General features: G+C 37.3%; 1 protein-coding gene and 1 long non-coding RNA gene across 3 annotated transcripts in view; one reads left to right on the forward strand and one right to left on the reverse strand.

The window, feature by feature from the left end:
• The window catches only part of LOC307002330, an 82,940-nt gene extending 66,933 nt beyond the window's left edge, over window positions 1-16,007 (reverse strand). Inside the window, exons 1-2 of the long non-coding RNA XR_013798466.1 lie at window positions 15,772-16,007; window positions 8,670-8,777 (exon numbers count right to left, since the gene is read on the reverse strand). This is a non-coding gene — a long non-coding RNA (uncharacterized lncRNA). The remainder of the gene's footprint in view (window positions 1-8,669; window positions 8,778-15,771) is intronic.
• A 2,047-nt stretch (window positions 16,008-18,054) lies between these two features.
• Window positions 18,055-24,204, forward strand: part of gli2a (GLI family zinc finger 2a) — a 76,643-nt gene continuing 70,493 nt past the window's right edge. Inside the window, exon 1 of one of the 2 annotated variants that reach the window (XM_079619861.1) lies at window positions 18,055-18,519. The gene's annotated coding sequence lies outside the window, so the exon portion shown is untranslated. The remainder of the gene's footprint in view (window positions 18,520-24,204) is intronic. The other variant, XM_079619860.1, reaches the window with a different exon arrangement.

Genomic DNA, 24,204 nt, shown 5'->3' on the forward strand with positions numbered 1-24,204 from the left:
AACAATATGTAGAGGCAACGCATGCATAACAAACAGTGAGTGTGATGACATCATAGCATTTCCTTGACTGACGTCTGCCTTGTAATTACACATTGGAAAGGAAAGCGCAAGAAGAGGAAGGGGGGGGGGGGGAACGATGAACTCAGAATGAGGTCATAGTCGTCTTAGAAAGAGAGGCTGAATTTCCGAGAGTCTCGTGACGAGGTGGCCCAGATAGACACCTTTAAAAAGTCTCACCTAAATCACTTTCCAGTCGGCGAGAGAAAGAGATCAGTCTTCGCCATCTCACTCTCAGTCAGAACACTCCGACTGGGAATGAGAGCACGGTATACCTGCAAGTGGGAGTGAGGTAATTAGCTTACATAAATAAGTTTGCAAGAATTACCTGCTGTCAAATACATGCAGGTAGCACTAGCAAGCAGTGCAATTATTTGAGTAAATTAGGATTAAGGGGAAATAAATCTTGCGATTTGGTTTTACCTTCAAAAGAAAAGTATTAACTTTTAAAGTGCCCCTATTATACTATTTTAAAGTTTCCTAATGTTGTTTTGGAGTCTCCTACAACAGGTTTACATGCATCAATGGTAAAAAAACTGTTTCATTTATCATTTCCTCATAATATGCATTTGCACATCACCACATTTTCAATGATTCTCAAACGATTCGTCAGATGAATCAATCTGCCGAATCAATACCAGACAGCTCTCAGTCTGTTGTGATTGGTCTACCGCGTACAGCTTGCAGCTCAGCTTGTCCAGAGGCTTCCTAACCCGTAAACGAAACACAGTAACGAACAATGATTTTACCATATCAATCCGAGCGCGAGGCCGATGATGAAACAATGAAAGAACTAGTTATTCAACCCGAACCTCCACTGCAAAGACGACTAGAGCAGGACGTTTCTCAGTGATACGCTACTCAGTTTGAGGTACATTATGAGATGTTGCAACTGTAATTCCTCACCATCAGCATTAACAAGTACATGTCCATCAACAAACTGATTATTTACTTGTACTAATTTATTTGCCAATTTATTGTGGTGAACACGTGGAAACTGTATCAATAACAGTCCAGGTTTGCAATGTATAAGCCGAGCTCTAGCGTGAATGACTGATGTTCACATTACATTTATCCAAAGCGACTTACATTGCATTTCAAGCTTCACATTTACATTCTTATCAATTCTTGCTTTCCCTGGGAATCGAACCCATGACCTTGGCATTGCAAGCGCCAACGCTCTACTGTTTGAGCTACAGGAAGGCCTGTAACAAACGTTGGTAAAACAAATCTTGCTCCATGCTTAATATTTCCTGAAAGTAGTGAGAATGACATACAATCTGCATTAATAGACTGTTTTAGGAAATAGTGGCCCACAACTGATTAGCAGAAGTATTTCAGTAAGACAGTGATAACATGAGTTAGCAGGAGACCTACACAATATAAAACTAAAAAAAATTAAGTATTTTGAACACCATCTTTCAAGAGCAAGGGGTTTGCAAATCCTGCATTGAACTCAGAAGCAGTCATAAGTAAAATAAAGGGAACACAGAAAAAGTTTAGAATTATACTGCTGTGGAATCGTGGTAAAAAATACTTTTAACCACAGATGCTTCACATGCTCGTCCATGGGCAGAGAAAAAAAAACTGGCTTTACCTTCACATTGTAGAGCACAGCGTCTCCTCGACATGATGCTGTGCAGCATCCACAGGAATAAGCTGCCGGTTTGAGAGCGTTCAAGTTTTCTCTGGTGTCTGCGTGCAATAAGTGGGCGGGCAATATGCTAATGTTTCGTCTTAACGTCACAACGAACCGGCTTAAGACTCGTCTGAAAAAGGATACATTTCATTGACTCAGAGTCGACTCTTACTTTTGAAAGACAATAACTTTATATACGGTGCACTTTCAGATTTAAAACTTTGCAGGAGGTTTTCATTCTTTTAGAGCTATGTTACACACTACATGAAAGGTCATTTTCAAAAATCCATAATATGGGCCCTTTTAAACAACTGGCTTAAAAACGTATACACAGGGTCAGACAACGAAGATAGAACAAAGAGTGAATGATGCACAAACTGATTAGATAATGTGTGCATAACCTGCCACAGCTCTCTAGACGAGCATACTGACAATCAACTCATCACTAAAAGTCGGAAGCTTGTGTCATGCCTTTCAGACAGTGCGTGAATAGTCTACTGAATTGAGTTCTCTTTCACGTCTTCATGCGTTTGAACAGACAAAATGCACATATCAGTGAGTATCCTTCCTTGTGAAACATAGTCAGTTATGTCTTCAGTGAACAGAAACATTTGTGAAAGAAAACCTGTGTGTAATAACAGTATTTTGGATATGTGCAGCTCTTAAAGTGACAGCAGCCTAATAACCCTATGCTGTCTTTGTCCTCTATATCCACATTACAACAAAATATAAAAAGAAAAATACCCACGGCTTTTGACTGAATAATTTTGTAACTTTGATAAGGATTTATTAGGGTGTAATGATACATGTAATTGTATTGAACCGCTCGGTACGAGGCATTTGGTTTTAGTAAGCATTACGAACCTTTTTTCCTGCCGACCAAAATTCGAGCTGGCGCAACCACCACAAAGTTGCGCAACATCAAATGGCAAACGTAATGAAAGCAGAACGAAACTGTACAACTCATTATTTTGTCCTTCACAGACCGTTTATCAGTTTGGACCATCAATGTCAGTTCAGCGTGAGCTGATCTTGATCGAGTGACACTGTTACTACACAGCGCTAAGAGATCCAGTAATAAAAGCATTTGAAATCGCCACTGAAGTAATAACATTGCTGCGGGATTTAGTGAGAAGCATTCAAATTGCTTTTGTGGAAACCAGGAGAAACATTGTTCCATAAATGAACTAGTTATAGGCTTTAAGTCCACAGATCAGCAGCATTCACCATGGATTTAGTATAGTAACACTAACTGTAACCATGGAAGTTTGGCAGAAATAGTCAAATGCTTTCAAGTCACACATATTTTTCCAGCACTTCAAAACTCAAATATTATCATATTTAACAGTTATTTTTAATGTGATGACGAAAACATTATTTGTTCATCCTTCAAATATTACCCCCATATATAAAACTAAAAGTTTCAAGATTTAATTCAAAATTTAATTTTTTTCTTTCTTTTAATAAATAGTACATTTCTCTGGCATTTCTTTCTTTTTGCTGTAACGAAAACGTACCGAACCGCGACACCACTGTATCGTATCGAACCGAACCATGAATTTTGTGAACCGTTACACCCCTAGGAATTATATTTAATTTATACAGTGAGTGTTATTTTACATTAGTTTTTTTTTAATTCAATTTCTGTACCTGAAAATTGTGATGTTTCATGGTATCTAAAAATTTTAACCACTAGCCCAAACGGGACAGTAGGAAAAAATCCTACATCGAGCCCTTCTGGTGCAGCTCTAAATATTCACTGTGCTATTAAATATGATAGAGCAATATAGAATTATCAGTGAAAGTAACCGAAGCTCCTACAATACATTTCAACACGCATAATTAGAGTTGAAAATACCTGAAGGACATACATATTTGCTAAATTAATTTAGCTAACTAATAATACATATTCTTTTGCTTTCTCTACCATATACCGGTATTTAAAAAATAAATGCAATGAATATACAGACCATTGATAAGTACCAAAAATGAAAGTATCGGTCTCATTCTGGAAAAAGTTTGTGCATCCCACGTAATAAATTCTACGTTGAATCAAATTAAATATTTAATTCTAAAGCTACTTTTTGCAATGTCTATTTGATGCTTTTCTCATTTACCACAATAATGACTTTTAAATTATCTTTTTGGGGGTAATTTCTCGGCCTAATTTGATGTGTGATTAATTTGTGATTAATTCAAGTCATTAATCGGCACATTTAATTAATTAGATTAAAAAATTGTAATCCCTTGACAACCCTACACACACATTACCTTTACATTATTTTACTTTATATTAACACACTTAACTTGAGGAGAACTCAACTTATATAAAAAATTTAAATAAAAAAAATAAGAAGAAGAAAGTCACTTCTGAGAAAAGATATAATTTGTTTGCATTCCATTTGTATATTTATATTCTAATGCCATTTGTTTCTAATGCAATGATAAAACAAAACCTAAAGATTTTGAATATTTCTGAATTCTGATCAGGGACATAAAAATGAAATTAAAAAGATGTTATATTATAATTAGACTTAAAAATTGGATTAGTTCCATGTGAAAGCTAAAAGCCTTGGCTTTATTGATACGTGTTTGGGTGACCTGATGTAGTACATCCCGACTTTTGCCACCCTAAGCTCTTGTCTACCTGCGTGTCACCCTGCACGTATGTGTGTGTGAGCACACACAGAGGGAAAACACAGCTCCCTCAAGTCTGCTTGAGCCAAATCCAACTTAATCCACTGTTTAACAGTTGTTTAAATAATGCCTATTAACATTAACTGGGCTGCTGAATGGGGGGAATTTACCTCACACAAAAACAGACAGTGTGGCCTAGAGGGAAGCCCAGAGCAGCAATTAATTTGAAAAAGAAAGCAGTCATTCTCCACGCTTGTTATCCAATTCTATTCATATCAGCTGAGGAGAGCCGATCATATCTGTCTGCTGGCTGCTCATTGTTTGTTCAGAAATGTGCCATCTGATGATATGAATTCCATTCAAATTCATGCCACAATATATATGTCAGTTAACAGGGGCTTGGGGGGAAAATGCGACTGTCTACAATTAACAAAAAAATACTCCCAAATTCAAGATAAGGAGGCAAAAAAATACCCTGTACTATTATCTACGACTGCAGTAATGTGAAATGAGAATTAATCAAAAAAAGAGTTGTTTGCAGCATTACATTTAGATCTTCTCACATTGAATCAGAGATTTATTTACATGTTTTTTTGCAACATTGAGTATTATAACAAATCACCCGACATTGAGTATTACCAGAAACTACTGATCTACTCGGATTTTCACGCATATCTATCTCTAGGGTTTACAGAGAATGGTCCGAAAAAGAGAAAATATCCAGTGAGCGGCAGTTCTGTGGGAGAAAATGCCTTGTTGATGCCAGAGGTCAGAGGAGAATGGCTAGACTAGTATGAGCTGATAAAAAAGGCAACAGAAATTCAAATAACCACTCGTTACAACCGAGGTCTGCAGAAGAGCATCTCAGAACTACATGAAAGCATGGATCCATGGTGTAATGGTGTGGGGGATATTTCCTTGGCACACTTTGCCACAGCCTTTCTGAGTATTGTTGCTGACCATGTCCATCCCTTTATGAACACAGTGTACTCGTTTTCTCATGGCTACTTCTAGCAGGATAACGCGGCATGTCACAAACCTCAAAATCATCTCAACTGGTTTCTTGAACATGCCAATGAGTTCACTATACTCAAATGTCATCCACAGTCACCAGATCTCAATCCAGTGGAGCACCTTTGGAATGTGGTGGAACGGAAGATTTGCATCATGGATGTGCAGCCAACAAATCAACTGCAGCAACTGCGTAATGATATCATGTCAATATGGAACAAAATCTCTGATGAATGTTTCCAGCACCTTTAATCTATGTAACGAAAAATTAAGGCAGTTCTGAAGACAAAAGGGGGTCCAACCCAGTACTAGCAAGGTGTACCTAATAAAAAGTCTGGAGAGTGTATATTATATATACAGTATATCTCAATTATTGGGGGCAAATATTGCCCCTAAATGGAAAAGTTCATTTCTGACCCTGGTCTGTGCAAATGGTTCTATGTAACTGCGTGTTGGCAGACCGCACGTCTGTAAGAGAGAAAGGAAAGCGAGCTGAATGCATCCTTCTGTTTCGATGGCTGCTTTCAGCGGTAATGTGGCAGCAGGTCTGACAGCAGTGGGTTAGAGGTGTGGCACATTAACTCGTAAGAGGGCAAACACGGCTAAAAAAGGCTGCCTTTCTAACAGGGCTTTAGGGGATAGAGTGATTTACTATGCCTCTACTGCATTATAAACGCCTCTCGGCTTTAATGAGCTCTTGACAAGCAGCGTGTTTGCACAGCATTTTCTTTTATTTTGGGAGCATGACTTTCTGATTGCAGAACATTAGCCGAGTATTCATTCTCGTGCCTGAACGCAACCCTTTCAACGCTGCACATGTTACGAGGAGCCTATTTACAGCTCAGCCACAAATGTATAAAACAATACTTTGGTCCTGATGAATGTATAATAAACAGTAGAATTAGAAAGGAATGTAGCAGAGTAAAACATAACGGTCTCTTACCGTATTATTTCAAGGTAAATCAAAAAGTGTAGTTTCATATCCAAACACCTTATCCAAAGTTCAAGTTCCACTTGAATGTTTCATGCAAATAATGTTTCATTCTCTAATCACAGCTAGATACAAATGCATGTATCTTATCAAACAGGTCATTTTCACTGTGACTGTACCGCGATTCGATTCAAATAACATACTGTAATGGTTTGGGTTGGATATGTACCAAGAGCCAAGGACTTTTGTAGTCTGGGCCAAGAAAAAAATAGGGCAGATGGTATTTGGTACACTAACGTGGAAGTCATCCAGGTCTGCTCATAAGGTCAAATCCTTCGGTCTGGACTTTGGTGACCATGCAGACCCTGGAGATAGATACTGCACTGAAAAAAATATCTGGTGTAGGATTTACTTTAAAACAACTTTCACACAGAAATTGCTGATAAATGAATTTCACAAATGATTACAAAGAAACAGCAAGTAACACATTGGATTAAACGTGACTCTTTAAAAGTAGAAATACTGAAATTGTGAAACGCACTCCATTAATATATTAAGTTTTATTTACACAAAAAATGACAGTGTGAAAGGCCACAAAACTCACTTAACTGAGGTAAGGAGGATTATTTTGTTTTACTTGGATGCAAGTAATGGCAGAAGATTATTCCAGATTCTCCCTCCTTTACAGCACTACCTTATGGAAAACATAGAATAAAAAATATTTAATATTAAGTCAATATTTTAAAACTGCTCAAACATAGCAAACAATAGGCACAATATTTGCCCACACCACCTCTGCTACCAGAGGTCATCACCACATAATCACGCTTCTCGACTTAACACCTACACAGCCTAAAGCAGGGTGTGACTACTGTGTAAGTGTGTCACCCACATCCCGAATCAAAACAAAACAGACTTAGCCATAGCTTTACCTGAGGTAACCAGACACCTCCTTAAAGGAGAAAAGTTTGCCTCACAGTATGTGTCAGGAAGAGCATTTAAGCCTGACAAACGGTAAATAAGGGCATCAAGATGTAAGAGAGACAACAGTACATACAAGTATCCAAATTGGGAAAGACTGGGGATAGACACAACTTCACAAATTACAGGCCTGTTTTTCTACTGCCACAATTTTCAAAAATGCAACAAAAAAAAATAATAATTAGATAAACAATTACTTTTTGACATTCATACAGATTCAGATCAAACAGTTCAACATCACTGGGAATAATTGATTTAATTATTTATATCATATCATATCATAGAGAGGGTTATTGAAACTAAGTTTTCTTGGGGTGAGTTTTCATTTTCAGACATAAGTTAATATTGTTTGTTTTTTGTTTTGTCTATTAGCTTTTATTGTATTATTTTAACATATTCTAAATAAAGCCATTCAATCATTAATTCATTCAATTGATGGAGTGTGTAACTTCTCATTTTCTTAAACAACCATGTTGGAACACACATCATGGCCATATTAAAGGATGACAATGTCAAGGTTCATCAGGGTCAAATTTTGAAAGAATGGTTGGGAAGGACATCTACTCCAGCACATCCCAAAGACTTTCAATGCATTTAAGGTCTGTACTCGGGTGCTAATTCATGTATGGAAACGATTCTCCATGCTCCCTTCCCAACAATATTTTCACAATTTTGATGAATCTGATGAATCTTGACATTGTCATCCTGGAATATGGCCATGATGTGTTTTCCTACTTACAATTTTTGAAATTGTTAGTCTTTTGCTGCAGGCATTCCTGTGTCAGACTTCCCAGAACTCTGAATAAACACCACCCCACCTTTTCCAGTATCTCTTGCTACTCATGGTAAATAAATACCATACGGATGTTCAGGAAGGAGGAAGAGTCTTTGGGAGAAAAAAGGCAATAGGTAAAAGATTCAAAATTGTGCATATCCTTAAACAAACAAACTTTAAAACAAATATAAGGCAAAAAAAATCTCCTTGTTCATATTTCCCAGTTATAATATAAGCAAGACCCTGAAAATATTTGTACACAGGAATTTACTCCGTGGGTGGCTGATCTGATGGAGTAGGTACGTTTTATTGTTAGCTGGATAAGCACGTATCCAATGCACCTTACTTTTATAGAAAGGGGGGGGGGGGGGCAAGAACAAGTTATCCGGATGAACTCAAGAATATTCACTTAGGCCTCCAAGCCCTTCTAACAATAAACTCAATAGATACAAGAACACATGTGACTCACTGCTTGTGAATGAAAGCAATACTCAAAGGATGCAATGTGCAGTAATATGATATTAAAATGTATTGACCAGTGGCCAAATAAATGATTGGCTACTTCTGTTGTAGGTAATTTCATTGAATAAAAGAGGTTATAACGAGCATAAATATGAAAGACTTGAAAAATAAGTTACCACTGGGATACATCCAGATGCTCTCAATGATGAACTTGATCTTCAACCTTCGCATCTCTGGTCATAAAGCTTCCTCGAAAAGTGGATGTCAGGTGTGTTACCCAACCCCTACACACAACAGAAAATAAGAGGTAATTGTCACTCGTCAAAATGTCAGAAGTGCCTTTTTCCATACAGTGATAATGCATAATGATCACTGACTGTCAAGTTCAGTTGCAACACTGCTTAGTTAATTAAAAATGATCATTTGCTTTTGTTCATGTATTGAACGTGTGCCAGGATCACCAGTGGTGTCCCTTCAAAAATATTTTTTTTGATTTGCTTGCTAGGATTTGTAAGGTACTATTCTTTGTAAAAAAAAAAAAAGAAAAAGAAATGACTTATTGTTCTATTGGTGTAATCAGCTTGTGTGTTCTGATATGAAAACATGATGTTCAGTGTGTTTGTTTATTTAATCCGTTTGACTGTCTGGAACATATCCTTCCCAACAAATCGGACTTACTATCCAATCAAGCAAAGGGCATTTAAAAAAAAAAAAAAGATAAATACTTAAAAAACAGGAAAACACAAAACCCTTAAGTGAAAAAACAAGTATAAATAGGAAAAACAGCTTTCTCCCTGGATTAAAGTTTCTAGCTCCTACTTTTCCCCCCCTAGCAGATCACAGGTCATTGTCTGGCTGATGTTACGTGACCTCAGTGGGGGTTTTTGTTTCCTGGATTAAGCCAGTGCTTCTGAAATGGGGGCGGATGGAGTAAGTGTCCCGGTGATGTTAGTTTGTGTTGCCAAGGCTGCTGTGCTCATAGAGACAGTCTAGACTCCGGTAGCGTTTTAATGAGATTTGCTGTGATTAAGTTAGTGCTCATAATACAGGCAGCAAACCTTAGTCATCGAAACAACGAAGTTTAATCGTTTTTCTTAAACATGCAGTAATAGAAGTAAGCAGACAAATAAAATGTAGCTTGATCAAGCTACACAATATGATACACTGCCATTTGAAAATGAAGACATCATCATAACGTTCACCACGTTTGAAAGTAAGGAAGGTAATTCAAGGCCTCTGGTAGGCATTTCAATGGGCCCAGGTGGACTGCAGTGGTTTGAGGTGTTAAGTGACATGCAGAAATGAGAGGAATGACTGCAGCTGGTGGGGGGCTTTAAGACAAGCAAGAGGCCCCAGGACATTCTCAGATGGACTGTCCAGTTTACAGCCCATGTTTATGACAGGTATTCAGAAATACCCAGAATTCTTGGCTCTCCCCTCTAGTAGATAGTAGAAAAAAGCCTACAGACCTCAGACACTGTTCAGATCATATCAGAGACTTGTGAATATGATCACTATAAGTAGCATCGCATTTTCTAAAAAATTTTTTTTTATAAAATTATAGAATACAGTTTTAGGCTGTTTTCAGACTTGTTTTAATTGGTCCGAATCAGAGTTTGAAATTTAATCATGCTGGTCTCTTTTCACAATGTACTTTTGGCTCTGCGAGTGGATTGCATTCAAATAAATTAAAAATACAGAGAGTAAATACACTCTACAGAGAATGAAATATACAATACTATTAGTAGCTAATTATATTATAATACTAAAATAATACTAATGCTCATTTCTCCTATTTCAAATACTGTAATCTCCAATTTGAAAGCTTGAAGTGAAAATATCACTTGTTGGAAATTCCAGGGAGAATGTCTAAAATAAATGTCCACTTTTGCATTAGCTGACCTCAACAAAAAAGCAACAGTAAGTGTGTACAATGCAGGTTCATTTCACCACAAAGCTTCCAGAGATCAAGTTGATCAGTGATCAAGCCCTGTGAGCACAGTACCATGAAGTGTAAGTTATTCAGATAGCAGAGGTTAATGGCTTGTTGGTAGACTCTATCTAAGCCATGAGCTGCATTGTAAGCCGGAGACACTTTCTTCTCTCTGATCCAAGCATATGAGGACCATGCATTCTTGTTGCATTCCACAGGTACTACAGAACTCATGTTCATCGCTTATAAAAAACAAAACAAATTTAGCACTCAACTACTGGCAGAGTAGAAGTGTTATTTGGCAATACCGTATCATTCCCAACGATCTGTAGGGAACTATTTCAATTACATTAAAAATGGACTGTAATATTATTATGAGATCTATTTGAGATGTGCCAGTTTGGTTAGAGAAGTCACCACCTGCTACCCCAAAGATGGAGGAAGCAACATGGTGGAAAAAGGAATGTTGATTATGGGAAAAAATAGGAATGAGAAAAAATCTTGTACACAGAGTTAGTGGAACGTGAGAAAACGCAGCAAAGATACATCCCTGAGAATCTCAGTGAGTGGGTAGATTGATTGGCATGGAAATGGGAAGATAACATCAGAAGCAAAACTGCAAGAATAAAGATGTTATCAGCTGGTTTTGTCCACATCATGCACCTTGACAGCAAAAGAGATGCAACAGCTTTGTTGAGTGGATAATCTTTTTTTTTTTTATCCAATAAACATGCAACTCTTTCTTATGCAATTGCTTCGTTGTCCATCAAACGCCCACAAAACCACAGCGGTAACATGAGAAGTAATTTGATCGCTGATGGGATGACTATCAAAATGCGTTGAAGTGCTTAAAGTACTATTTAAGAAAAAAACATATCGAGGAACATTTGAGGTTCATTTTCCCCTCTATTCTAAATTCTCAAATGCCTAAAATAAGTCTTGATTTCAAGGGCTCTGAAATTTCATCAAGCCTACCTGCCAAAAGAACAATCGCCCTTACCCTTTGGCAAAAGGACATCAAAGAAGCCACAAAGCATGTGTGGAAAGGCAAGTAGTGAAGAGTTAATTCACTGCTCTAACAGTGAAGCAATGGAAGGGTTACAAAAGCACAACAGGGCAACCTAACAACCTCTGACCTCCTCTTCCTGCGGTGCTCCCAAGAGGAATCAAGTAACTCTGATGAAGCTTATATGATCCCAAAAGTGATCCACACACCATTGTAGCTTAACCTTAGCTTGGGGGACTTGGTTAAGTGATCTCAATCCGTCATATGCAAAACAAAGGTCTGGAAAAGGTCTTGAACACCAGAGATGCTTCTAATAAAAATGTTTTGTGCAAAAACACACTGAATATTGACAAAGCAGCTAGACACAGGTTGGGTAGATGTTCTCACTTTGATCCTTAAACAACACAGCACTCTCTGTCATTATCAGGCACATACTTTTCTGGGTGGCACAATCCAGGAACAGTATTGGAGAGCCTCACCCAAGTGACCGGCGAGCAGGAGGGTTTCCTCTTTTTACGCATACACGAATATCATCATATCTTGCATATCCAAACTCATATCAAGATGTAGCCTCACCCGAGAATCCTTACAACTCTCCCTGGTGTTTGGGATTGAAAGGGAGAAGATAGCATTCAAAGCACTATACCCAGAGAGTGACGCACGAAACTTCAGCGTTTTATCGTAACATCAGACACATTCCTGTCAGTTCACGTTTTGACAGCACCAACACCGAGAAAAGAACCATGAGAGCCACGATTCATCCAATATTAGACAATGCAACCCATAGACAATATAGCTAGATATCAGACGCCAAAAAAAAAGATGATTGAAGTGGAAAGAAATATCCGCAGTAAATCTTCATTACGTCAAACATTACAACTCAAGAATAGAGGCATTGTGACTCTTATCCTCTAGAAAACCTGGTAAATATTGTTTCTGACACGGGAGGGGTGCATACTATTTATATTTAGGTACTATAGTTAGCAGCAGATGTTACAGATTTTTTTATTATAATAATTATATTACATTGACATATATTTGAATGTATTTCATATAGTCCAAGGTCAGTTTTATATTAAAGGTAATTTAAAGTTAAACTTTAAAAACACTAATTTTAGCATTTGCTAATTGCAGCATTTAAAATAACTGATTTTAGTATTATCTTTTTCCTTTTTTTTGGCAAAGTAGTACAGATTTTTAATATCAAATAAAAAAAATTATTGTAGCTTATCAGTACTGGCCAGAATATTTTAAATCAGCGTTTATGAATTTCAGACATGCTCTCCAGCCAAAAGCCACCAGTGTCATTATCTGTAGTTATCAATAGTGGACTAGCTTAAAGAACTTGATTATAAACAGATTTCAGTGATAAAACAACAGGAGATTTCCTTGAATAGATCATACCAAAGGCTATTTCTGCGGTATCTTTTAGGACACACAGCTGCTCAAACCACCTGTTAAAAACCACAGTCTCATTGGAATGTCACAGGAAAAAAGCTGTTTGTGCTAAAAAGTAAAGGCTTGTTCTTCCTCTCCTCCTTGTAAAATAGGGTAGGATACACCAGCACAAGGGACATGGCACAATTTAACACACAAAAAGTGTGGAGTTCAAGGAGAAATAGGGGTCAGAGGTGAACTCCTCCCATGACAGAGGTTCTCACATACTAGAAGGTGGGGGTAGAGGGGGTCCGGGGCATGTAATCAGAAGGGTGGAGGAGACCAGGCTATAAGTTACACACCTGTCAAGCTTTTACATGGAGAGGTGAAAGAGGGTCACCATGCAATTTGTTTGCCCACTGGATTTTCTAAAAATACTGTGGCGAAGTTGCTGGGTGATTCTTCTCGGTGTCAGTGCTTAAACAAGGTCACACGCTAAGTTTAATGTGTGTGTGAATGCGTGCAAGCGGACAGACACACCCGTAAATATCCAAGTGACTTCTGGGAAAATATATAAGATAACATGCGGTAAACTAATTACTGTCTTAGCATAATTTGCACACACTCGATGGCAATTCACACAGAATGCATTCCTGCGGTTTAGTGTGTTATGATCTTTGACCGCTGTGAAACACTTCACTTGCTATTCAACATCTCACGCCATTAGACACAGTTTTACTCTTTTCCATAAGAAATCAGAATCAAATTCAGCCCATGCTAATGATGCATGCGAATTGTGTTCTCTCATAGACATGGGTTTGAACCTGGCCTGCGTCATATCCCCAATCCCATCCCTCTCTCTGCCTCCACTTCAATGTCCTCACTTAACCATCCTATCAAATAAAGACAAAAAATCACAAAACAATACTCCCCTGAAATTCCACTCCCCTGAATGATTCTATAATGATTCAAACCCTTTTATCATAATGCATGTACAGATTATAGGCAATTTGGAACAATTTAGTGATCTAATTTTATGCAGAACTGTCTGCACCGCACCCAGACACCCAAAAATTTTAATGTTACATAAAAAAACATCCCTATAAAATCAGTATCAGTCGGAAAAGCAAATAATAACGTTAAAAAAATACTACAATATTTAGCAAGCAGCATATGAACAAACCTGCAATCAAAAGTTCACTGCTGCCCTCTAGTGCCCAAATCAACTTCTTTTCATTATCAGCTTCCCAAATTATGGCACTCACTTCTTCCAGGTTCTCAGTGATACAGCATCTCTATCATTAAAGTAAAAAGCAAGCCAAACCGCACAGAACCACACATTACGGGAAAACCGGAGGCGTTTTTCCAGGTCACCGTCCCACTTCAGAAGCCTTTAATTTTTTTTTTCTGGAAGCGCAAGTTTGTCATTAGCAAGGAGGATATTATGGTCAGGTCGCGTGCTCTGGCTCAGGCACTGCTAGCACGACATGGAGGAAAGAGTCGTTTATGAGTCACAGATGAGTGTCGCCTGTCTGGTATAAACAGATTTAGCACTAGATTAGCATCTTGGGTCGGACAACAGCCATGTACGGCCCCACACTCAGTTTGGCTCAGTTCTAAACTCGTAATTGCGAGAAATAAAGTGAGAACTGTGAGATATAGGGCTAAGCTTGCTGCAATGTGAGTTTATTTCTCACAATTCTGAGAAAAATTATATATTAACACTATTATTTTTTTATTATTATTCTGTAGGGAATAATCTCTTTTTTTATTAAAGGAGATTATGATTAGTGACAGATTTAAATTATATTTAAATGGATAGTTTATGCAAACATTTTAATTCTGTCATCATTTACTCACCTTGTCATTCCAAACCTGTTTTAGTTCATTTAATGAAAGCCAATGGAGTCCAAAACAACACTGTACCCCTATCACTTTAATTTTATAGTCAAAAATGTCTTGTTTTGTGTTCTATAGAAGAAAATCATAGAGGTTTGTAACAACATGAGGGTGAGTATGGGGACTGAATTATTTCAGTTTTGGGTGAACTATTCGTGAAAAAACCCCCCGATTGAACCATCTTTTGACATTTATATAGATTGTGACATACAATCTGCCTAAAATAAATGGGTCAGCCACAATCTAAACCATGGGCATGAGTCAGTGGAGGGCACAGTATTCCCCCACCACCAACAACTTTCCTGTTCTTTGAAGTGGCGACACTGGTCAAAACAAAAAAAAACCTTCCCACGACAAACCAGCTCAATAACCACCTCCTGAATGTTCTTTCCGTTAGTTTCATGGAAACTTTAGCATGAAAACGTTAGACTTGCTTTGTGATAACATCGATAGGGCAGTTAAACAATGGGCATTAATTTGGGGTTCAAAGAAAGTCTAGCCATGATGGGCCTCTATCTCAATCCACCAGCATGACCAACCTCAACATGCTTTCAACCACTTACTTATTTACATTAACAAGCAAACAATGCTATTTCTGACAAAGCTAAATTGGGATAAACCAAGCACTAATTATCCAAATAAATTGTTAAAAATACCAGATAAAAGACAAATAGTTCAAAAAAGCAATATAGCATTTGTTATATGAAGCAGTCTAATTTGCATGTAAACATTTAAACGATGCCATTGAAAAGACAAAGGGAAGTAAATAGCATCTGGTTAGGCCCAACCAAAATGACAAACACGAGTTCTGGTCACAGGGTTCTTGGTTTGACAATAATGCTTGGTCTTGACCAAGAGCTTTCAAATACAAAGAACCCTAAATAGTCAACAACAATCATTTTTTATCTAAACAGACTGACAACACAAACCAATCACTATTTTCAATTGTCCCATACAGTTTGTAACTCAAAGATTTCCACAAGTCGAACTATTACGCTGGAGATCATTTGAAACTTTTGTAAAACTAGTAGAAATGTTTTTAAAAATAATAACACAAACATACCTTTTTATGTGGCATATGGAGTTTCAAATATAAAACTGTAGGCTATCTTGAATTTCCCTGTTGACGACAACGTGCTTCAGCATAAAATAATACAGTTAAAACTGAAACTATTTGTTGGATGGTATTTTAAGACTTTAGTTTTAAATCTAAATCTGGAGGTAGTTAAAACCTGAGCTACGACAAGATCATAAATTTGGCGCCACCCAGCGACAACCCAGCAAACACGTTTACGTTGTGGCAACGTCTGTGGCACGTTGCATTTCTACTATGGCAACGTCGCTGTCTACGTGCTCGCAACATTGTAACAACGTAGACGCGACAGGACTGAATGCAACGCTGTTGCGCGACATTCAACTGAGACGACGTTCTGCTGACAATGTTTTGTAGTTAATTTTTTTAATTAGTCATATGCTAGATAATTATATACTTTTTAAATATTGTTTATCCTGATTGTTTATGGGCTCAACAGTAAATTAATTATAATCAACACCTGCAAGTGTACACTTTGAAGAGTAAAAATGGCATAGAAGGTTAGCTAATTAAACTTTATTAAAACTGCATATGGTAATCAAATTGCCCTTCCAAAAATCATCCATTTGTGAGAGAAAAATAACCTTACAGGGAGTGACTAACGTCAATTAGCATGAGAAGACATGAGAAAATCTAGCAAGGAAACGAATGAGACGACAAATCAAAGAAAAAATAAACAGGTGTGGCGCAGTTCACTTACAAAAAAAAAAAATCCGTGCGTTTCCAAAAAACGGAAAAAAACATTAACGTGCACAAGTACACGCTTGGCAGTTGGACTGAATTTGTGTCAGAGTGTGTACCACTAGATGGCGGTGTCTCCATTACTCTGTTAATGCTTTCACTACAGACACTACTGAGAAAAGGTGAATGTGGTTCTACAGGTGTGAATCAATTGCAATCAGCCAGATGGAGTTGCTAACACTCATTCAAAGCTTCTGAGATAATGTAGCTACAACGATTGTCTTTTGGTATTTGATGTAGTCTATGACATGTAACGTGAGTCAGGAAAAAGCCAGCCTGCATGCATTTTAGTACAAAAGGCCTTTGTCAATTTCTTCATAAGTTTTACGAGACATATCATGGAAACTTTAGATAGACCCAATGTAAATTCAAAACCCCTGTTTGATGTAAAGGGGGTCATTTTATGTTAGTTAAGTAATCAACTTAAAAATGTATCAGCCCTATTTTTAAAGACGCACTTCTGTCTGTAGGCCTGCCTACTCGGCATACCCTGCGAACAAATGTCTCATTCAATGTCTTTTAGTAGTATGTAATGCACTTCTTGAAAAACATATACTGTGTATGGAAAACAGTAATTTGCTTACATTATGTATTATATGAATGTACAAATTAATGGGTTGATTTCACTTTTATTTTCTTAATTCTTTTAGTTTTTATATAATTTATTTAGACATAAGTAAATGTTTGGATACATTAAAAACATAATGGTTTATAATCCATATGTTAAAGATGATTTGGAATTATTTGGAAAGTGTAATAATATCTGAATCATCTTTAATTAGTTGCAAGTAGACTACTTTAATCCCAACACTATGACTAGCACCATTCCAATACATAAACGTCCCCTATTTCTCCACTAGGTGGCGTTGTGTTGTATTGTGCTTACGTTTGGCAAAATAGTATACGTCCTTGCTTTAAAAAAATCTAGACTGATGGATTTATAGTGGTTGTAAACCAGTTGAAGGCCATCTTGGCCATGCTGGGATAACTATCTTGAACCAGCTAAGACCAACAAACTAGTTTAAGCTATATTTTTTTTCTTTCAGCTGGAATTACAGGTTGTGATCATCTGCAATGTGATGCAGTGCATCAACCACAAAAACATTAAGATTTTTTTATTTATTTAATTGATGATCGAAATGAACATACCTCAACAGACACACACAAAACTTACAAAAAGTCTAAAAACTTAAATCTCCATGCAACTTAGGCTAAAGTTTGAAAAAATCCGTTACAGTTTAGGCAACAGTTCAAAACTTTTAGAACACTTTTAATTTAACAAATAGCCTATTAGAAAAACCACGACATGATTATTTTTTTATTTGTAAATTATGGGTTAAAAGAGGTAGGCTATGCTTGCTATATGAAAGGTGCAAATTGCCAGTTTAACAAACCCCAACCAAACTTAAACTGCTCATCGATTATCTTTAAAACAAGTAAAATATTCGTATGCAAAGGTTTTTCAAATCTCCAGTGAAACTTGAAAGCAAACTCCTCAAGCCTCATGCAACTACCTTTGGTTTGATGTAACCCGGCCCATCTGGTGAAGAGAGTGAGTGGCCCAAAACTCAAAGAACTGGGGGGAGAAGTGGAGATAGAGGAGGGCAGATCGGATTGAAAACAAATCACGCCAACAGATCTCCCACCGCACATCACAACCGACGACTCAACAAACTTGCTTGGGGTACATTTCTGCCGTGTTGACGGCTAAATTACTTTCTAATGTTCGAGTAAGTACAGTCTTTTGAAGACGCGTGTGATGGATCGTCAAAGTTTGCGAGGTGCAACTGTAGCGCTTCGTCGTCCGCGAATGATGTAGTTTTGCTTAAACATTTGCTCTTGCAAAACAAAATAAACCGCTGATGGAGTTTCGTGACAGAATCACTTATAACATTTCTGTTTTAAGTACAATTGCGTTGTTTTTCGGATGCACGCTGGACAACTGAGCAACTGACGAACTTTACAACATCAAAGGAGGTAAATATGTATTTCGATTTACTCTTAAGGTTACTGATCACAATGTGTACGCAGCTTGAATGTGTTTTCAATTCATTAGGCTACATCATTCAGTTGTTACAAGTGTCTCGACATTCGGTGAAGCTATTGAAATGTGTAGGCTATAAACTACATATTATGCTGACGAGAAGAGGTTTTGGCTCTTTACATTTCGTAAAATATTGTGACTTGCAAGCTCAAACTTTTGTCAACTTGCGTCCCAGCCAGGTAGGGATGGGAATCGTAAGGAATTTAGTGTTTCCGATTCGAATTCCTCTAAACGATTCCGGTTCTTTAATGGTTCTAACGATTGGTTTAGTAGGCTATTTTAATTAAGTAATATTTGGATATGTAGCCTATGCTGTTCTCGGCAGTCTGTTGCCCAATTACGAGATAATGTCAGATTTGAACAGCCCACAACATAGGCTATATGAGAAACCAGATACAGACTTTTAAACATGTTTATGCTTTTGTGCAATACCTGAACAACAAAACGCAGTGTGTTGGCTATTTTTACATTAACGTTGTCAACGAGCATTCACTCAGTAACCACTTTTAAGTTTCCAAAACCTTAAATACAACCCTCTAACATTTGGTTTATTTTCTAAGCATGATAAAAGTAGCCTAGCAACTTGTAGATCAGTAAGTGAATCAGATGTAGCTATTCAGTAATCGACTCATTCATAAGCCCATAACAGCTATTCGTTCGGGAATCAAAGCTCACTTATCACGTTGTAGTTTTTGAATCACTAAAAGAACCGGCTCACAAGAGTCATTCGTTCAGAATTGGAATCATGTCATCCCTTCATGAGTTGGTCTACGCTTTTCACGCTGTTTGTCTGTGATTCTCCTAAAATAACCGTTTGATAAGAGTCTTAGTAATCGCACTACACCGGTAGGAAGCATGTTTAAGATTTAGTGAAAGTGTTTACCCTGAATATAGTGTAGGAAGTTGACAGAACATTGTTGGTGAATCGAATGTCTAGAAAATCAATAGTTCTTATATATATTTTTTTTAACAGTTTCTGAATAAAAACTGTTTCTCAGTTCCTTCAAAATGTTGTGTGTATCATAGTTCATAGGGTTGTAAACTAAAAAGTTCCTAAAGAAGATTTTTTAATACGATAGCCTATGTATGTCTATACCAAGGGCAACATCATCAGTACAGGCAATCCTAGAGGCTATGTAGGCTTTTCTTTGGTTTTTCTGTTGACAAACTCAAGTTACTAGTTGCCAGTAACTTTCTACAAAAATATTGCAAAGAATTTAATGTATTATGTAAATGTAATTTTTGTGTTTAAAGGATTGGCAAAAAGAGTGGCAAGAGTGTGCCTTGTTTTCCTGAAAAACCGAAAAGTGTGTGCATGTGTTAAATTTAATGTGATGCCCAGTTGAGAGCATTAGCATAAGAATAAAAGGTCTTAGTGAATTTCCCATTGTGTAGAATGAGAAGCGCCAGCAGTCAGAGGCAGTGAAAGGATTCAAAAAGGGGGAAAAAAATGATGGCCCATTCAGATTATTCAGCCTAGTTTGGGCTATGGTCATCAGCTTCTGAAACATGGGTCGACCGTGTCACTTTCATCTTCCCTTCCTGCTGCTCTGCACATTTTCACACATTTCCCTCTTGTCCTGCTGCCTAAATCAGAGCTGTTCAGCCTTGGAATTCCGCGGGAGATTTTAACAAACGCTCATAAAAAGGGGGACCTTGAATGACATTACACATGCACCGCACAAGGACAAGACAATGCAATGACAATCGAAGAAAAAGTTTTAAGCGTAACTCTACTGTTTGGATGTAAAACATCATTGAATTTTCTATAAAGAAAATAGGATGTATTATAAAGGTTAGTCACTGTTAAATCAAAAGTGAAAACTCTGTTTTGATGAAATATTGCAGTATTTAATATAAATGAATTATCCATTGTACATCTGTTTTTTTTTTTTCATTCATGTGCCCTCATAATCTTTCATCAAAATATTTTTTGTCTTGCTACGACTTCTTTTCTCACATGAGATCACAGCAATAGCAAACAGCAATTGCTGTCAGTTCAGTGACATGATTCAATGATTCAATTAATGTCCAATCAATTCCTGATGGACAAAATCAAGTACCGCCGTACATTTTTTGTTTTGTTCAAGAAGTGTTTCGCTCTGATATACGTCACAATAGGAAAGAAAAGACTATCGCAACTTTCTTTTCATGCTGACTTTTATGATAGAAATACAGTTATTTTCATTGTACATCCTCAGCAAACAACGGAAATTAATTGTCAACAGAAAAAGCCTAAATTCTTTGGAATCTCAAAGAGATGAACTAGAACTAGACTTTGTATCTTGGTCAATGTTGTGTGCCGGGCAAGACCTTGAATCTCTTTATCGGTAAGTAAAAGCTTTGAGGAGAGCCTGAAGTACACTTGTGCCTCAAAGTGAATTGATGAGACTTTAATGGCCGTTTAAAGTGCTGTGAAAGACAGCTGTGTTTCAAGTTTGTGTGTTGCGTCTCTAGTGTCGGACTGAATTGAAGATGAGGGCAGTGTGGTGAGAAAACAGAGAGATGTGAGAAGTGGTAGCTGCTTACATTCATTTGCCCTCTCAAAGGCTGTTCTTTGAAACCCATCTCCTCAGCTTTGGCCCGTAGGACACGGGACAATCCCTGCATTTTAGTAGTTTGTGTCGGACACCCCTCCAGACATCCGCCTCATTCTCTCACAAGTGTCTGGGGTTAATAAGGATCACATCACATCCGGTTTATGAGTGTGGATGGGGTCCTTTACAGCTTTTTCCTCACTTATTCTCTCATGCAACTATCAGGGCATTGTCAAAGGGTTAGTTCACCCAAAAATGAAAATTCTATCATTAATTATTCATCCTCATGTCGTTCCAAACCTGTAATAGTTTCGTTCATTTTCGGAAAACAAAGGAAGATATTTTGGATGAAAAACTACCAGTTCCAAAAGGTTATAAAGAGATATTAAAACTAATCCATATGAATTGAGCGGTTTAGTCCAAATTTTCTGAGGAGACTCGATCGCTTTATTTGATGAACAGATTGAATTTAGGCTTTTATTCACATATAAACATTGATCAGCGTATATAAACCGAAGCTCAACCGAACCTGCTTGACGCGTGAGAACAAACCTCATCGGTTCTTGCGGAGGCTCAAATGATTAGTTCTCGCATGTAAAGTGAACATGCTTGAGCTTCTGTTAACCACAACTGATGTGTGAGTTGATGAATGTTTATATATGAATAAAAAAATTATCTTAAGAGTTCATGGTATAAAGCGATCGTGTCTCTTCAGAAAATTTGGACTACACCGCTCAATTCATGTGGATTAGTTTTTCAATCTCTTTTTGAAGCGTCTAAGTGGTAGTTGCGGAGCTGTCAATGGAGGGACAGAAAGCTCTTAAGTTTTATTAAAATATCTTTATTTGAAGATAAAAAAAAGTCTTGCGGGTTTGGAGTGTGAGAGGAAAGAGGGTGAGTAATTAATGACAGAATTTTCAATTTTGGGGTTAGGGTTAGTAGGGTTGAACTATTTATTTAAGTCTGTACAGAAACCACACACGCGCGCGCAAATGTATATAAAAAGACTTTGATATGCCATTAAATGGCATATGGCAAATAAGTGAAAGGCCATAATGTAATAATTTGATTGATTGACCTCATTAGTCATCATCAACTGTTGCCAAACCTAAAGGAAATAAGGCCCATTACATGGAGTCCTAGTGCCTTAGATGAAATAGCAAGTTTTCATTTTGAGGGACTGCTTGATCTTTTACATCTCACCATATGTGTGTGTGTTTTTTTAAATAATAATGCAGCAGTGCAGTTTTATATGAATTCCAGATCCCAGTGCATTGGGTAAAAGTTGTTGGTTTAATGCATGCGCATGTGTGCGGGTAAAGAAAGAACACAAGCAGGAACGCTGTTCACCTTCCTCAAATGCCTGTTAAGCTGTAAGCCTTCTGCTTTGTTCTCTTTCACAAAGTTTTATTTTATTATTATAAAAAAAAAAATTGCTCTTAACTCTTTCATTTCTTTTGTGCTGTGGGCTGGTGGGCCACCATTTAAAGACAGCTGGAAAATGAACAGTTGAAATGTATACTGTTTACATTAAGTTATATTTGACTTGCCATTGCTGTGACTCTATACACAGTGAATGGCTAACGTTTCCCAAACCACACGTCCACCTGTGATTCATGCAAACCTCCAGACACAGTGTGCGGAGGACGGACCTAAATTTATTTTATTAGCTGACCATGAATAAACATCTTACTAGACCAAAATTACAAGTCTGTATTTGAATTTTAGATGAGGTGTAGTGACAGCTGAGTCTGTTGGAATATCCCATAGAACATGAAAACAAGCTGTGGTGCTGGGAATTATATGTAGATAACTGTCAGAATTCAGTGGTTCTCAAACTGCATGGGAGTTTCCCCGGCTGGTAGACGGCACAACTCAATATAGCTTCTTTTTTTTTGTTAAACTTTATTTATTTTAGTTTATTTAAATATGTTCAGTGTTTTATTTCTAATTTATGATCTGTATACACCTTTCTACAGGAGCAATCAAAGTCCATCCACCACATTTATATTCTTGAACCAGAAAAAGACCACTGAAGTAAATACAATTGTTATACATGACTAGCATAGTTTAATTTTTGAAAATATGACTGTGTTGGTCATTTTTTAGGGAATCAAGAACTTACAATGCAACCAGTGTAGATTGATTCCCAAACGATTGACTGTATTGAGTCGATTATTGTTAGTGAATCAAAAACAAATAGAACAACCAGTGTATTGATTCTCAATTGATTCTGAATCGATTCTTCTTAGTGACTAAAAACATTATAGCGCAACCAGTGCAGCGTAGATTGATTTACAACCAAATGATTCCAATAAGTCATTTTTTTTTGTGGATCAAAAACAGTGCAATCAGCGTAGACTGATTCCTGAAACGAATAACTCTTGAATGAAGCATGTTTCTGCATTATTTGTTTGTTTAGTGCTGTTGTTAAAAATTAGGACCAGTTATTGGATTGTATGCTGTCTCTAAAAAGTCAGTGACAACTCGATACAAAGAGTGTGTTTAATTAATTTATCATTGAAATTATCTCACCATTTTTGCAGTGGAATTGCATGCATTTTTGTTCAAATATCCTTAACACTACTAAAAGAATCATTGATGACGCTGTTAAGGAACTGGAGTTGTTAAGATGAATCCGAACAGGAATCGATAAATTCTTTACAATTCCCATCCTTGACTTGAGTGTTTTGATCAAAGGTGGTACTTATCCTGAAAAGTTTGTGAGAAAAGTTAGTAGAAGTTTTACTTAAGAACCATCTTAATGTGAGAGGACAGAATATAAACCAGTGAATGTCAGGATAGGCATTATGCGCAGCTTACTATCAAGTCAACAGCCAGCGTTAAATCAAAGTACCGTGTGACACTGTGGCCTCTGAGGGTTAGCTTTGATGTGCTAGCTAATTAATTCCTGAAGGGCTGCTGACGGGCTATCCAGTTCTTCATTATGGGAACCTCTTCACACTGACTGTCTGTATCGTTATTAGAGTTATTATCATCTTCACAGCCTGTGAGTCGCAGTTTACCCTCTCACTGTCGCAGACTCAAACAATAGCACGCTGTTCCTTCCAAGTGTTTGTT

The sequence above is a fragment of the Phoxinus phoxinus genome, assembly GCF_949152265.1.
Source record: "Phoxinus phoxinus genome assembly, chromosome: 7".
Classification (NCBI taxonomy): domain Eukaryota; kingdom Metazoa; phylum Chordata; class Actinopteri; order Cypriniformes; family Leuciscidae; genus Phoxinus; species Phoxinus phoxinus.